Below are 7594 nucleotides of genomic sequence, written 5' to 3'. Positions count from 1 at the left end.
TCATATCGGTTTTACTTTTGGAATCTTTTAGGCCTAAACTGATTAGGCGTTTTTTGTACTTATTCCTTTTTAAAACGGTAAAGTTATTTCTTCTTTATTGTTTGGTTCCTCAAACCACGTTTCCAATAACACTATTTTTTTCATTTTTCTGTGTTTTGAGAAAGCTTTTTATATGTACTTTCTAAGTTAGAAAACTCCTTTTTCTGAACTAATGTTTCTTAAAACGGCCTTTTACAAAAGTACCAAATAACCAAACGAAACCGTAATAAGAAAGTAACATGAAAAATAGAAATAAAATTTAGACAAGATCACGATTATAATACTACACTTAATAACTAGTTTAAGTTGGGTTGTATAAGTAGTTATAGCCAAGAAAACCTGAACCTTTTGTGCTGATGGCTGTTTCATGGAGAAACTGTGGACCCATGATAGCACAAGAACACAAGAAAAGGATGATATCCATGTTGGGTAAGGAATTATGTAGCTAAACGCTCATCTCTTCCCGTTTAATTAATGGATCAGGTTTTTTGATCCAGGTTTATGTGCATTCCAACAAAAAAATTCCTCTCATTAGAGCCCTATGACATGGGCATTGACTATTGTTGTATGCCAAAAATAAGTTTGAACCAATTGAGTTTCTGGAGAGACGCCATCTCTAATATGGGTTCTTTTCTGCACATATCGCCAAAAAATTTGAGCCCCACGCCAAAGAATTCTTGCTTGGGAAGATACTTTAATATTTAAATTAGTCAATGAACAGAAGGACCTTAAAATAGCCCGACAAGGATTCTCTAAGGAAAAGAGCAAAGTATATAGAAACAGAGAAACCTTGACATACCCTCTGGAGGTATTTATAGTGCCTAGAGGAAAGGTACTTTTGTATCTTAAAAACTTGTGTGGTTAATGATTGAACATCTCATCCTTAAGCTGTGTTGGATTAAAATGCCCCTTGAATAAGTGTACTTTGATCCACAGAGCAATTGAATGGCGGAAAATCATATCATATTGCCCTTAAGATTCATTTCTAATAGCCATGCTCCTAGATAACATATACATTGATGGATACCTTATAACATCCCATAATATCCCTTAACAATACATGGAGTATTACTAATATAAACATTTCATTATTTTTTCATACGATACTTTTGAACATTTAAAAATCTTTATAAAACATCCAACAGTTCTCATTCATCTCATCAAACGGAAGCAACTAATAATTTTAAATTTCTACATGAGATACTTACATAGCCACTACACAAATTCAAAGTAATACATCATTGCGATTTACATACCTCAAGTTTATACTTCAAACAAAGATAAATATTAATGTAACAAAACATATGGAATACTTGTCAATTTAATCTGCTATAATCTTCTCCTTTCCCTTTTCTGTAACAACAGGCAGTAAGAAATATACTGGTGAGCTATGAGGCTCAATAAGTTATGCTATTTTAAATAACATTTAAACTTGCATGATAAAAATTTCAAAACATTAAAAACATAAATAAATGTTAAACTATCTGAGAAAACTTAATAAAATCTCATTTGACATTAACCTTTATTAAAATCTCATTCTCTTAAATTCATACTGAATATCAATTTTACTCATTAAAAGATTTGGCTACTATTTCATAAACATATTCAATGGAGCCCAGATAAACCTGACATTATCGTTATTGAATTACATAGAGGTCCTTTTACCTCTTTAGGAGTCTCTTTTGCCTCACATGCTATGCAGGTCTCATTTCTTTGGGGTCCTTTTTGCCCACCTGTTATGCAAGTCTTATTTCTTTGGGGTTTCTTTTGTCCTACTAATAATGTAGTCTCATATTTGAGAACCATTTTGTCCCGACTACACTTGTAAGTCATACATCATATATAGTCAAACTTTATTTTAAATTGATATTCAATATACTTTATATTTTTATATTTCATACTTTTCACATGCTTCCATAATTATTCATATTATCATCTGTATGCTATAAATATACATATAATAAGTAAAGAAAAAGACCTATTTTCAAAATATTTTCAATAAGGAAAACATTTAAATAAACATAATAAACTTTGATTTAAACCCACATAGTTAATTTATGTAAGCGGTTAATCATACTTGGAAACTTATAGGTATATTCCTTTTTTAAGTCTTTCACAAAAGGTTGATTAAACATGCCTAATATTGAATTATCTACTTTCATGACTACTTTTTCAAAGTGTCATTAAAATCATTGTATATATCTAATGATAATTTATACTTCTTTAAAAAAAAAAAACACTTACATTACTTACTTCTTTGCCAAAGAGTCTCCTCCAATCCTCTACTTAGTATTCTCCTATGATTGTAAGTCACATACAAGTCATCACTCTACTTTTTAATTACTAAAATTTAGTACTATAATAAATTGCATAAAAAATCAATTTCTACATAGATATAGTCATTTGCCTCGTAATCTTTCCTATGCATATAACCAAATGAATCTATTTCCTTCTTTTATCTATTGTTCTTTCTTTCCACTTTATCTTTCTACTGCTCCAAAAGCACTACCCAAAATTATTGATTTTTAAATTAAATTGCACACTTGTATCAATCCAATTCATTACTTAAAGTCCAATAATCAAATTCATAACCTTGCTATGATTTTCTCAAAATTACCTTTCAACCTTTGCCTCCTAGAATGTGCCGAATACTTCTCCAAACTTTCCCTTGCAAGAGTGTTTGAAAACACTATGTTGAATTTCTGCTTCACTGCCGCAATTCCCCTTGAGCCGAATGCAGCAAATTAGCCAGAATTCATTGTAGCGAATTCTGCTACAGTTCCTAAGGATTTTCCTTCAGCCGCACTCATAAAGCAATTTCCTGTACTGAACTGCTCTTCCTGGCACAACACTGAACCGTAATCCTCTCTAGCAATTCACTGCCGCTCCCTTCAACAGTACCCAGAATCTGCACCTCCCCGAATATTTCCCTTCTTTAGCCTTCCGTTCTTCAGTTCACTATTTCCTTTATCTGTTCGAAGGCTGGCATGAAATCCAATCGGAATATAGAGGCCCACATCCGTAAATAAATTTCTAATTCCTTCCCAACTCTCTGATGGAAAAATCACAGCCATTGCATGCAATAACTGACCCTTCTCAACAGCAGCATGAGATATGCAAGGGAAACAAACAACAAACAACATTCTTAATTGGCTACGGTTTCAACACTTATGTCCTTTTTATTTCCTCACACCTGATACATGCATTAACTAGTGCAATGATTAGTGAAACTCAATATTTCAATAATGTAATTATTAACGTTGTAGTGATCTATGAAGTAGGGAATTTAATAAGTTTACTTTACAGTAATTTAATTATTAACGGAAATTCAACTGTTAAGAAATAATCCAAATAAAAAAATTTCTCTTTTACCTAAATTTTATGATATTACATACCTCTAGCTCCTAGATTAGTGCATAAGAGATCTAGATTGAATTGTTGGATCTATGCTGATTTCTTTGAGAATTGTACTTAATATTTTAAATGTAACAAAATTATTTACACTCACCTTGATATAATATGAAGTTTTTTAAGTTGAAGAGATCATCATGCATTTGCCCATTATCACATGTAGATTAATAAAGCATCCATCTTTATATTTTGATCGAATGGTTATGATTAGTTAGGAGATAACTAATTAGGAGAAATGAACTTTTTACAGACATGTTAGTTGTCTCTTATTTTTTGGTCATTTATAATATCCATGTTCTGACAAAAATGGACTAATATACTTTTGTTTCTTTACCCGTTAAAAAAATCCGTGTCTTATTGCATAGATTTGTTTCAGTGAAGTAGTTGGAATCTTCTTAGATCTGTGCGATTGATCATGGACCTAAATGAAATGTTGTTGCTCAATCATCTTATAGAGCATAATACTTGCTTGAAAATAGCTTGGTTCAACCAAAGCTCAACTCACCATATAAATAAGCATGTAATAACGTTGTGATAGGTAGGTATAGGTACTACTAAACATGCATAAATGTGTTTAATGTCAATTTAAAATGTGTCTAATATATTTAATATTGATAAAAATGTTTTAATAAATTCCTAATCAATTGTGGTTTTATTCGGTATCTTGCACTTTACTAAATCAAGAAATGATTTTATGCTCTCTCTTTAAAGTTCTAATGAATAATTAAAGAAGACATAGTAGAGTTAAATAAAACCGTATCAAGTTATATAACAAAATAATTTTGCATTATGAAATCGTCTATATGATTACTTAATTCTACTTATTCATCTCGAAGCAAAGATTATCATTACTTGGAACATTACTATTTTAAGTAATATAAATGGTTGAAGGAAGAAATGAGGTTCATGAGGTCATGGTTTATCATGTTTGCATATGCTTTTTTTTTTGCATGTCGACATGCAACTATCTACATATATGCAAAGATAATGATTAGGAGGTAATGTATAATTGGGTGATGCATAGTGGTGTGTTAGGTAGGGGTGTAAACGAGTCGAGTCGAGTCGAGTTTAGACCCTTATCGAGCTCAACTCTTTAGCTGGAAAGCTAGCTCGAGCTCGACAGGTGATGCAATAAAAAAATATAGGGGACCCTATATTTTTTTATCACAAAAAGATAACTCTTCTAGGAACAAAATAAAAACATAAAATGCTTAAAACAAACTTTAATATTATAAAAATGAAAGACTTACAAACTTTGACTTTTTGGAATCCCAAGGGACAAACTCAACTTTTAAAACTATAAATAAAAGTTACATAAATAAGACAATTAATGATCTAAAACCTAGCTAATAATGAGCTAACCTTTAAATCAATAAATGAACTAAAAACCAGCTCATAAATGAGCTAAATTCCAGCTCAAAATTTATTGAGCTTGTAGACTCGAGGGAGGCTAAAATTGATTTATTTTGGACTTGAGTTGACCCCCCCTTTGTCTGCATCAACAGGCGAGCTCGTCTCACTGTAAACGAGCTCGAGCCAGCTCCCGAGCCATGGGCGGGAATTTTTAAATTTAGGCAGTATTTTTTTAAAAATTAGGCGGGATTTTTAAAACTTAGAGAGGGATTTTTAAAACTTAAGCGGGATTTTTAACAAAATTTAGAAAAAAATATGAAATGTTTAATATTTAAATAAAACTTAGGTGGTTTTATTACATTATTTTAAAAATATTAAGAGTCGGCTCGCGAGCTCACAAGCCGAGCCGGCTCAAGATCGAACTCGAGCTCGTTTACTAAACGAGCGTGAACTCGAGCTTGAGCTCATGAGAAGCTCAACTCGCGAACCCAAAAACGAGTCGAGCTCGAACCGGCTCGGCTCACTTACACACCTAGTGTTTGGTGGTCACTTTTGTGGATGTTCAGGGAAGTCATCCTTGTCATTAAGATGGGGAAGGTTGGCGGGGGATGGACCTAGTAGGTTTATGGGAGGTCCATAATTTTTACAAGCCAATTAAGCAGTGGAGTGTGCAAACTTGCCATCTAGTAGGCGGTGCTACCACTTTGGCGATTTTTTCACCTCAAATGAGGTTAGATCTGACTATCTTGGTGGCTATAAATAACCCCTAACTTCAAGAGAAAGACTAGAAGCACTCAAACAATTGTAATTGAGTAATATTTAATAAGAAGATTCTGGAATAAACTTTTTTTTTTTTTCATATTGTCCAATGCGTGGTGATGCAATTAATGGCATATTCAAGTGTTGAGCTATCAGCTTTTGTATTGTTTCATCAATTCCAAGGCAATAATAGTGATCTCTGATATTAGGATTCAAAACCAATCCTCCATCGACTTTCCTTGCTCGATGTTATTGCTACAATGTTGATCTTAGAAATTGAGTTCTTAGGGACAACCCCCTCCAATAGTAGTTTGTTTGGTGTTGAAGCAATATTGGTGATCTCGGTTACCAAAATTTTGACCAAGACTACTAGGCATAGTGCAATCAATCTTCAAATTTAATTGTGAAAAATCTTGACATGGGGTTAGCTTCCAGACATAATGCGAGAGTGCAATCATGTATAAAAAATTGGTTGTTTATGCGGTTTTATTTCGATATTCTTGTTGTAGCAAACTTTTGAATGCACTGTATTGGGCATGATGTTTAAAGGTATAATTAATAGGAGAGAGTGATTGGAGCAACAACATTGTGAAATTATCTCTTTGGATGAGTTTTAAGGAATTTGGGACGAAATCAATTTTCACTCCAATCAACATGTTATTGTCAAATAAAGCTGAATTATAATTGAGGATGGCTCCAAGTGGATGTCCACGTTAATGTTCGAGGAGCGGGCACGTCTTGTAATTCTTTTGATACTTTAATTTTGTGCCACAAATTTTTAGAATAGTCAATATATATATTTTCGGATGACATAAATTTTGACATCCAAAAATAGTGGCAAATGATGTCTCTCGAGTACGAAGGCAATATGCGAATTGAAAATTTTAGAATTAAATTCATAACCATTCAAACTCTATTTTCAACAATCTTAAAGTTGAATTGAATGTCTAGACAAGAACCTAATGACACTAAAAGTAATCCAATATGCATCCAAATGAACAGCATATGTGGAAACTTATAGTTAATAATTGAAAGACCAAATGGTTTTAAATCTTCGGTGCTGATGATCAAACCAATCAGGTTGACAAGATGAATCTAACAAAGGCCAAGATCATTCAATTTTATGGTCATCAACGTTGAAATGCTAAATAAATGATCTTAGAATAAGTGGATCAAAATGGGTCGTTCAATAGAATATTTTTTATTCTATCCAAATTTACCAAAATATCCCTTTCAAAAAAGCTATAAATAAGAGTCCATTTTCTACGTGAGGAAGAGGATTCATAGCTAAGATATCTGACGAATTCTATTTCATAGCTCGATGATCGTCGCCAAAGGCTAGCATCAACAACTGCAATTATCGTTGTTTGACTATTAGCATCCAACTCCATTTAATTTTCTCTATCAGACGAGTGACATCCCAAAATACTCTTCTGGAATCCTTATAAGGAGAATCGGACAATTGTTCACAATTCTGTTATCCCTTATTCAACTGTGGGGAAGAGTGAATTCTTGTATATTTAATTGTATAACGGAATATTTCAATTGAGCTAGGCTCGATAGCTTTTCATATTTTTTTTCCATGTAATAAATTATGGTGTCACTTGCAACTTCTATTTGTATACATGCTGGATTTTTATACAAAGTTGTAGGCTCCAAAAATTCGTGCCCCAGCTTCTTCAACAACAACAACAACAACATCAAGCCTTTATCCCACTACGTGGGGTCGGCTACATGAATCCTTTTTCTCCATTGTGTCCTATTAAAAGTCAAATTCTCGTTTAATCTAATAAAGAAAGGTCATTCCTAATATTTTCTAACAAAGTCTTTTTAGGTCTATCCCTACCTTTCTTAACATAAGTCAAATCTAATACCTCTACTCTCCTAACCGGGTCATCGAAAGGCCGCCGTTTTATGTGACCAAACCATCTAAGGCGACTCTCTCTAATCTTATCTTCTACTGGAGCTACTCCAACCTTTTCACGTATATGCTCATTTCGTATCCTATCTCTAAGGGTAAAGCCACTCAACC

This window comes from Dendrobium catenatum, unplaced genomic scaffold, assembly GCF_001605985.2.
Source record: "Dendrobium catenatum unplaced genomic scaffold, ASM160598v2 fragScaff_scaffold_493, whole genome shotgun sequence".
NCBI lineage: Eukaryota > Viridiplantae > Streptophyta > Magnoliopsida > Asparagales > Orchidaceae > Dendrobium > Dendrobium catenatum.
Note: the sequence above shows the minus strand (reverse complement) of the source record.